Raw genomic sequence first — 7,934 nt, forward strand, 5'->3', positions numbered from 1 at the left:
AACGGCTCCAATCCCTATTCCTGAGGCATCACATTCAATCTCAAAAGCTTTGTTAAAATCAGGTAATGCTAACACAGGTGAAGAGCACAACCTTTCTTTAATAGTGGTAAAAGCATTCTCTTGATTAGCCCCCAATGAAACCCAACATTATTTTTAATTACCTCAGTGAGTGGTGCAGCAATAGTGCTAAAGTCTTTAATAAAACGCAGATAAAAGCAAGCTAAGCCATGAAAGCTTCTTATCTTAGTGATGCTTTTTGGTGTTGGCCACTCCTTGATGGCCTTGACTTTCTCTTCATCCACCTCAATACCTTTTGTACTAACAACATAACCAAGACAAACAACTTTTTCCATGCAAAAGGCACATTTCTTGAAATTAGCATACAACTTTTCACATCTCAACACATCAAACACATATCTCAAATGCTCAATATGTTCATTTAAGTCCTTGCTGTACACTAAGATATCATCAAAGTACACAACCACAAACTTGCCTATGAATGCACGTAGGACATGGTTCGTTAATCTCATGAAAGTACTGGGCGCATTTGTAAGTCCAAATGGCATAACCAACCATTCATAAAGCCTGTACTTAGTCTTAAAAGCAGTTTCAATTCAACACCCTCTTTAATTCTAATTTGATGGTACCCACTTTTAAGATCAATTTTACTGAAAATACATGAGCCATGCAATTCATCAAGCATATCATCCAATTTAGGAATGGGATGACGATACTTTACCGTAATATTGTTGACCGCCCTGCAATCAACAGACATCCTCCACGTCCCATCCTTCTTTGGCACTAGTAGAACTGATACTGCACAAGGGCTCATGCTCTCTCTCACGTACCCCTTGCCCATCAAATCCTCAACTTGCCTCTGAAGCTCCTTTGTCTCCTCTGGATTACTCCTATAGGCTGGTCGGTTTGGAATAGTAGCCCCCAGGCACAAAATCAATTTGGTGCTCAATGCCTCTAATGGGTGGCAACTCATTTGGCATCTCCTCCGGGAATACATCCTCAAACTCTTGCAACAAAGAAACCACCAAACTAGGAAGAGACTGGTTAGTTTCATCAAGAGTAAGATAAGACTCTTTATAGACAAGAAAAATCATAGGGCGATCTGCGAAAAAAGCCCTCTTAACCTCACTCTCTCTTGCATAGAAACTCACTTTTGCCTTTCCATTTCTCTCTTCAGCCTCTTTTTTTTTTCTCTCTTGTGGCTCCACTCTTTTTTCTTTACTCTTAGCCACCTTTCTACTTTCTTTTTCACTCTTTCTTTTATGCTCATTTTCACTCTCACTCTTTCTTTTTTGCTCAATCACTTTTTCACTCTTTCTCTTTTGATCACTCTCATTTTCACTCTTTCTCTTTTGATCACTCTCATTTTCACTCTTTCTTTTTTGAGCAACCTCACTTTTCAATTTCAGTTGGTCCTCATAGACCTGGCTTGGAGTTAAAGGAGCAAGCTTGATTGTTTTGCCCTCCTTTTCAAAGTTGTACATGTTCTTGAATCCATCATGTGACACGCTCCTATCATACTGCCACAGCCTCCCCAACAAAATATGGCCAGCATGCATAGGCACAACATCACAAAGCACCTCATCTTGATACTTCCCAATAGAAAAAGTAACTAACACTTGTTTGTCCACCCTAACCTCCCCACAATCATTCAACCATTGTAATTTGTATGGTCTAAAGTGTTTTAAGGTTGGTAAATTCAATTTCTCAACCAAAGTAGTGCTAGCCACATTAGTACAACTCCCCCCATCAATGATCATACTACATACCTTATTGTTGACATGGCATCTAGTATGGAAAATATTCTCTCTCTGTTACTTTGCATCATCCATCTTAATGTGTGCATTGAGAGCACGCCTGGCAACAAGAGACTCACCTGTCACGAGGTATACCACTCCATCATCATCACTAGCATCAACCAACTCGGGCACCCATCACTATCATCCTCACTCTCAGTCATCACCTCCCCATTGTCACGCATAATCATCGCCCTCCTATTTGGACATTGAAAAGCAATGTGCCCTGAACCCAAACACTTAAAACATTTAATATCTCTATTCCATGAAGGTTGGGATTCTACCTTGGGTTTGTTGCTAGTTCCCTCATCTTTTCCCTTAGGTGGTTTTGTCTTTCTCTTTGTTTCAGCTTGATCATTCCTATCCCACTTTGATTTCCAAGTAGTGCTAGAAACTGAAGTGTACCTTGCTGTCCATTCTCTTTAACTGCCTCTCCACCTTCATAGACATGTGCACCATGTCCTTATTCTCCACATAATGCTGCAATTCAATTACATTGGCTATGTCCCTATTCAAACCACTCAAAAATCTAGCAATGGTGGCCTTCCGATCCTCCTCTACATTAGCCCGAATAATCGCCACCTCCATTTCATTATGGTAATCCTCCACACTCCTAGACCCTTGTGTAAGATTTTGTAATTTCTGTTAAAGGTCTCTATAGTAATGGCTAGGTACAAATCTCCACCTCATGAGAGCTTTCAACTCTCTCCATGTCTCTTCTGGCCTCTCATAATTCCTCCTCCTATTGGTCACTAATTAATCCCACCAAATAATAGCATAATTAGTAAACTCAATTACCGCCAACTTCACTTTCTTCTCCTCAGAGTAATTATGGCAATCAAACACTAACTCTATTTTTTTCTCCCACTCTAGATAAACCTCAAGGTCAGCTCTACCTTGGAAAGATGGTATTTTCATTTTGATGTTCCCAAGGTCTCTATCTACACCATCCCTACACCTGAGATTCCCCTCAAGTCATCTTTCACGCCTAACTCTTCCATGTCTACCCGACCCAACTTCAGATGCTAAGTCTTCCTCATCCTCACATCTCCCTCATTCTCATACTCATTTTCAATTCTATGCTCACATCGCCTCTTATCTCTCCCACCTTGCAGATTTCTAATCGCTGCTTCTTGATGATCCATCCTATTTCTTACTTCACCCAATACAAAGTTCAATTGCTCAAACTGTTGTTGCTTGGCTTGCAACACATAGGATGAGTTATCTGCTCTCCCCTTGGTGATGCACTACTCCGCTGAGACATTATAAGGTGTTGCACAAAAGAATGTTAGTGGCAAAAAAGAAAACCTCACACACTCCCTTACGTGTGTACACTCGAATAATGGCACTCCACTCGTGTTTCACTCTTAATTTGGCTTTTTTCCGATACTAGTCTCACACTCTCTTGCCTTTTACCTCAAGAGTTTTCCCACTCAAGTTCTTTAAGAACTAATTGAACTCAATCAAGACAAAGCAGCCTTATTTTATCCCAACTAGTAATTAGGTCCAAGAAACAAGAACAAAAAAAACATGGAAGGAATGAAAAAAAAAATGGCACGTGAATCAAGGAAATTATATGAATGAAACAGTAACTATAAGACAAGATACGAATTAGAATAATGTATGCTTCCCCTTTGATAGTAAGGCTCAAGAAAAAATTTCGGACTTTTTTTTTTTTCCAGGTGATTTTTTTTTTTCCTTTCTTTTCTTTTCTTTTCTTTTCACCAACTGATTTGATCACAATAAAAAATAAGCGATTGAGAAAACCCTAACAATAACTCAAAAATCCTAAGACAAGTGATATACGGCAGCCCCTAGAACAAGAGATTTTAGCCAACACAAACCCTAGAACAATGAGATTCGGAAACCCTAACAATAGTGAAGAAATACAGCAGCCACCTCTATATTTTTTTTTTCCTTTTTTTTTTTTTTGTAATCAATCCTAGAACAATGAAACCCTAGAATTAAATATGCAAGAAAAAAAAGATAGAATCAGACCTGATTGGAAACCTTGCTCTGAATACAAAATGATATAAACCCGTGGAAATGAAATCCCATGAACCCACAATCAATTTGAAAACTCCCCAAGAAAGCTAAATTCAAGTCAATGGATGGAAAACCTAGACCCGATGAGAACTCGTTTCAAGAACCTAGATTATATCAAAATCTAGACCCGTTGAAGAACACGTCTCAAGAACCTAGATTACAAAGGAGGAACGCCACAAAGGTTGTGATTTACCTTTGATAAGTTCAAGAGTTTAATCAAGAACAAGAGGAGAAAACTCAACTCACAAATAACATTCAATATTGTCTAACCTTCAAATGAGGCTACAAGGAGTATTTAAACTAAATCTAATCAAAACCCTAGCCAAAATAAAGCCCCTTTTTACCCAAAATGCCCCTGATGAACAGTGTCACGCTACAGTACGCACGGCTATAATACGGCTATAGTAACGCTACAGTACCTCTTGAAACCCTAATTCCTAAAAAGTAACTTTCTAAATAAGCCCTTGGCCAAAATACAAGGCCTTCTCGAAAACCTCAGTTCATTAAAAATAAGACGTGTGGGCCAGGCATCTTCAAGCCCACTTATTCTAAACTAATAAAATAAATCGTTTAACCAAATTGGAAGTCTCCAATAACAATAGGCCCTATCTCTAAGTCATGTCTTCCACAACTTGAATCAAGTGGATCAAAGCTGGTTCTCCTTCTTTCAAGCCCATCTTGAGTGTTGGGCTCTTGCTAGCTTCATCCTAAGTGGATTGTACCAATCCGTGCATTGTTTCCTTGATCTTGTAATTGGCCCATCTGGAACTTGCAAATGATCTTTAAGAGTAGGCCCACCTTGGTTTCCATCATTCTCATATTATATGCAAACTTTATAAATGGCAAACAATCCTCCCAAGTCTTTAAATTCTTATGAACAACAATGCGTAAAAGCTGAGTTAAATTCCTGTTAACTACTTCAGTCGGACCATCAGTCTGCAGATAACAAGTAGTGAAAAATAAGAGCTTAGTACCTAATTTCTCCCACAACACCTTCTAAAAGTAGCTAAAGAATTTAACATCCCTATCAGAAACAATACTTTTGGGCACACCATGGAGTCACACGATCTCCCTGAAAAACAAGTCAGATATGTTTGTGGCATCATCTATTTTATGGCATGGAATGAAATGAGCCATCTTACTAAATCTATCCACAACCACAAAAATAGAATCTCTACCCCGTTTTGTCCTAGGCAGCCCCAAAACAAATTCCATAGATATGTCTACCCATGGCTCACTAGGGACGGGTAAGGGTGTATATAACCCATGTGGCATAACCTTAGATTTGGCCTTTATACATGTAATGCACCTGCCACAAATGCGATTGATATCTCTCACCATGTGCCTCACGTACCAATAACTCACGCATAGAACAACTTGGCACACAAAGTTTGCTTTTTTTAAACAAATAACCATCATGCTTGTAAAACTTACCAAATGCTGCCTTATCACACACCATATACACATCAGAAAAGTCAACGTCATCAGCATACATGTCTTTCACATATTCAAACCCAAGCATTTTAGCACTCATAGAAGTAAGAAGTACATACCTCCGGGATAAAGTATCAGCAACAATGTTCTCCTTACCTTGCTTGTAACGGATGACATATGGAAAGGTCTCAATATATTACATCCATCAAGCATGCCTTTTATTCAACTTACCTTGACCCTTGAGATGCTTCAATGATTCATGATCGGTGTGGATCACAAATTCCCTAGGCCACAGGTAGTGCTCCCAAGTCTCTAATGCACGAACAAGAGCATAAAATTCTTTGTCATAAGTAGGGTAATTCAGGGATGCCCCACTTAGCTTGTCACTAAAGAAGGCAATGAGTTGCCTATCCTGCATCGAAACGGCTCCAATCCCTATTCCTAAGGCATCACATTCAATCTCAAAAGTTTTGTTAAAATCAGGTAATGCTAACACAGGTGCAGAGCACAACCTTTCTTTATTAATGGCGAAAGCATTTTCTTGATCAGCCCCCCAATGAAACCCAACATTCTTTTTAATTATCTCAGTGAGTGGTGCAGCAATGGTGCTAGATTCTTTAACAAAATGCCAATAAAAGCTAGCTAAGCCATGAAAGCTTCTTACCTCAGTGATGCTCTTTGGCGTTTGGACATTCCTTGATGGCATTGACTTTCTCTTTATCTACTTCAATACCTTTTGTACTAACAACATAACCAAGAAAAACAACTTTGTCCTTGCAAAATGTACATTTCTTAAAATTAGCATACAACTTTTCACATCTCAATACATCAAACACATATCTCAAATGCTGAATAAATTCATTTAAGTTCTTGCTGTACACTAGGATATCATCAAAGTACACGACCAAAACCTTGCCTAAGAACGCACGTAGGACATGGTTCATTAATCTCATGAAAGTACTGGGTGCATTTGTAAGTCCAAATGGCATAACAAACCATTCTTAAAGCCCACACTTAGTCTTAAAAGCAATTTTCCATTCATCACCATCTTTCATTGTAATTTGATGGTACCCACTTTTAAGATCAATTTTACTGAAAATACATGAGCCATGCAATTCATAAGCATATAATCTAATCTAGGAATGAGATGGCGATACTTTGCTGTGATATTGTTAACCGCTTTGCAATCAACGCACATCCTCCACGTCCCATCCTTCTTTGACATTAGTAGCACTGGTACTGCACATGGGCTCATGCTCTCCCTTACATACCCCTTGCTCATCAAATCCTCGACTTGCCTCTAAAGCTACTTTGTCTCCTTTGGATTACTCCTATAGGCTGGTCGGTTTGGAATAGCAGCTCCAGGCACAAAATCAATCTGGTGCTCAATGCCTCTAATGGGTGGGAACTCATTAGCCATCTCCTCTGGGAATACATCCTCAAACTCCTGCAACGAAGAAACAGCCAAACTAGGAAGAGACTGATTAGTTTCATCAAGATTAAGATAAGACTCTTTATAGACAAGAAAAATCATAGGGCGATTTGCGAAGAAAGCCCTCTTAACCTCACCCTTTCTTACATAGAAACTCACTTTTGTCTTTCATTTTCTCTCTGCAGACTCTCTTTCTTTTTTCTCTCGTGGCTCCACTTTTTTTTTTCTTTACTCTCAGCCACCTCTCTACTTTCTTTTTTGCTCATTTTCACTCCCACTCTTTATTTTTTGCTCAATCTCTTTTTCACTCTTTATTTTTTTATCACTTGCATTTTCATTCTTTCTTTTTTGATCACTCTCATTTTCATTCTTTCTTTTTTTTGAGCAACCTCACTTTTTAGTTTTAGTTGGTCCTCATAGACCTGGATTGGAGTTAAAGGAGCAAGCTTAGTTGTTTTGCCCTCCTTTACAAAGTTGTACATGTTCTTGAACCCATCACATGTCACCCTCCTATCATACTGCCACGGCCTCCCCAACAAAATATGGCCAGCATGCATAGACACAACATCACAAAGCACCTCATCTTGATACTTCCAAATTGAAAAAATAACTAACACTTGTCTATCCATCCTAACCTCTCCACAATCATTCAACCACTGCAATTTGCATGGATAACTAACACTTATCTGCCCTCCCCCTGGGTGATGAGCCACTCCGGTGAGACATTGTAATGTGCTGCACAAAAGAATGTTAGTGGTAAAAAAAAAACCTCACACACTTCCTTACGTGTTTACACTCAAATAATGACACTCCGCTCGTGTTTTACTCTTAATTGGCTTTTTCTCGATAATAGTCTCACACTCTCTTGCCTTGTACCTCAAGAGTTTTCCCACTCAAGCTCTTTAAGAACTAATTGGACTTAGTCAAGACAATGCAACCTTGTTTTATCCCAACTAGTAATTAGGTCCAAGTAACAAGAACAAGAGAAATACAGAAGGAATAAAAAACGACATGAGAATCAAGGAAATTATAAGAATGAAAGAGTAACTATAAGACAAGATACCAACTAGAATGATGTATGTAGCCCCTTTGATGATAAGGCTCAAGAAAAAATTTTGGACTTTCTATACTCTTTTTTTTTTTCTTTTCCTTTTTTGGAGAATTTTTTTTTCTTTTCTTTTCACCAACTGATTTGATCACAATTAAAA

Source organism: Juglans microcarpa x Juglans regia, chromosome 6S (genome assembly GCF_004785595.1).
Source record: "Juglans microcarpa x Juglans regia isolate MS1-56 chromosome 6S, Jm3101_v1.0, whole genome shotgun sequence".
In the NCBI taxonomy this organism is placed as follows: domain Eukaryota; kingdom Viridiplantae; phylum Streptophyta; class Magnoliopsida; order Fagales; family Juglandaceae; genus Juglans; species Juglans microcarpa x Juglans regia.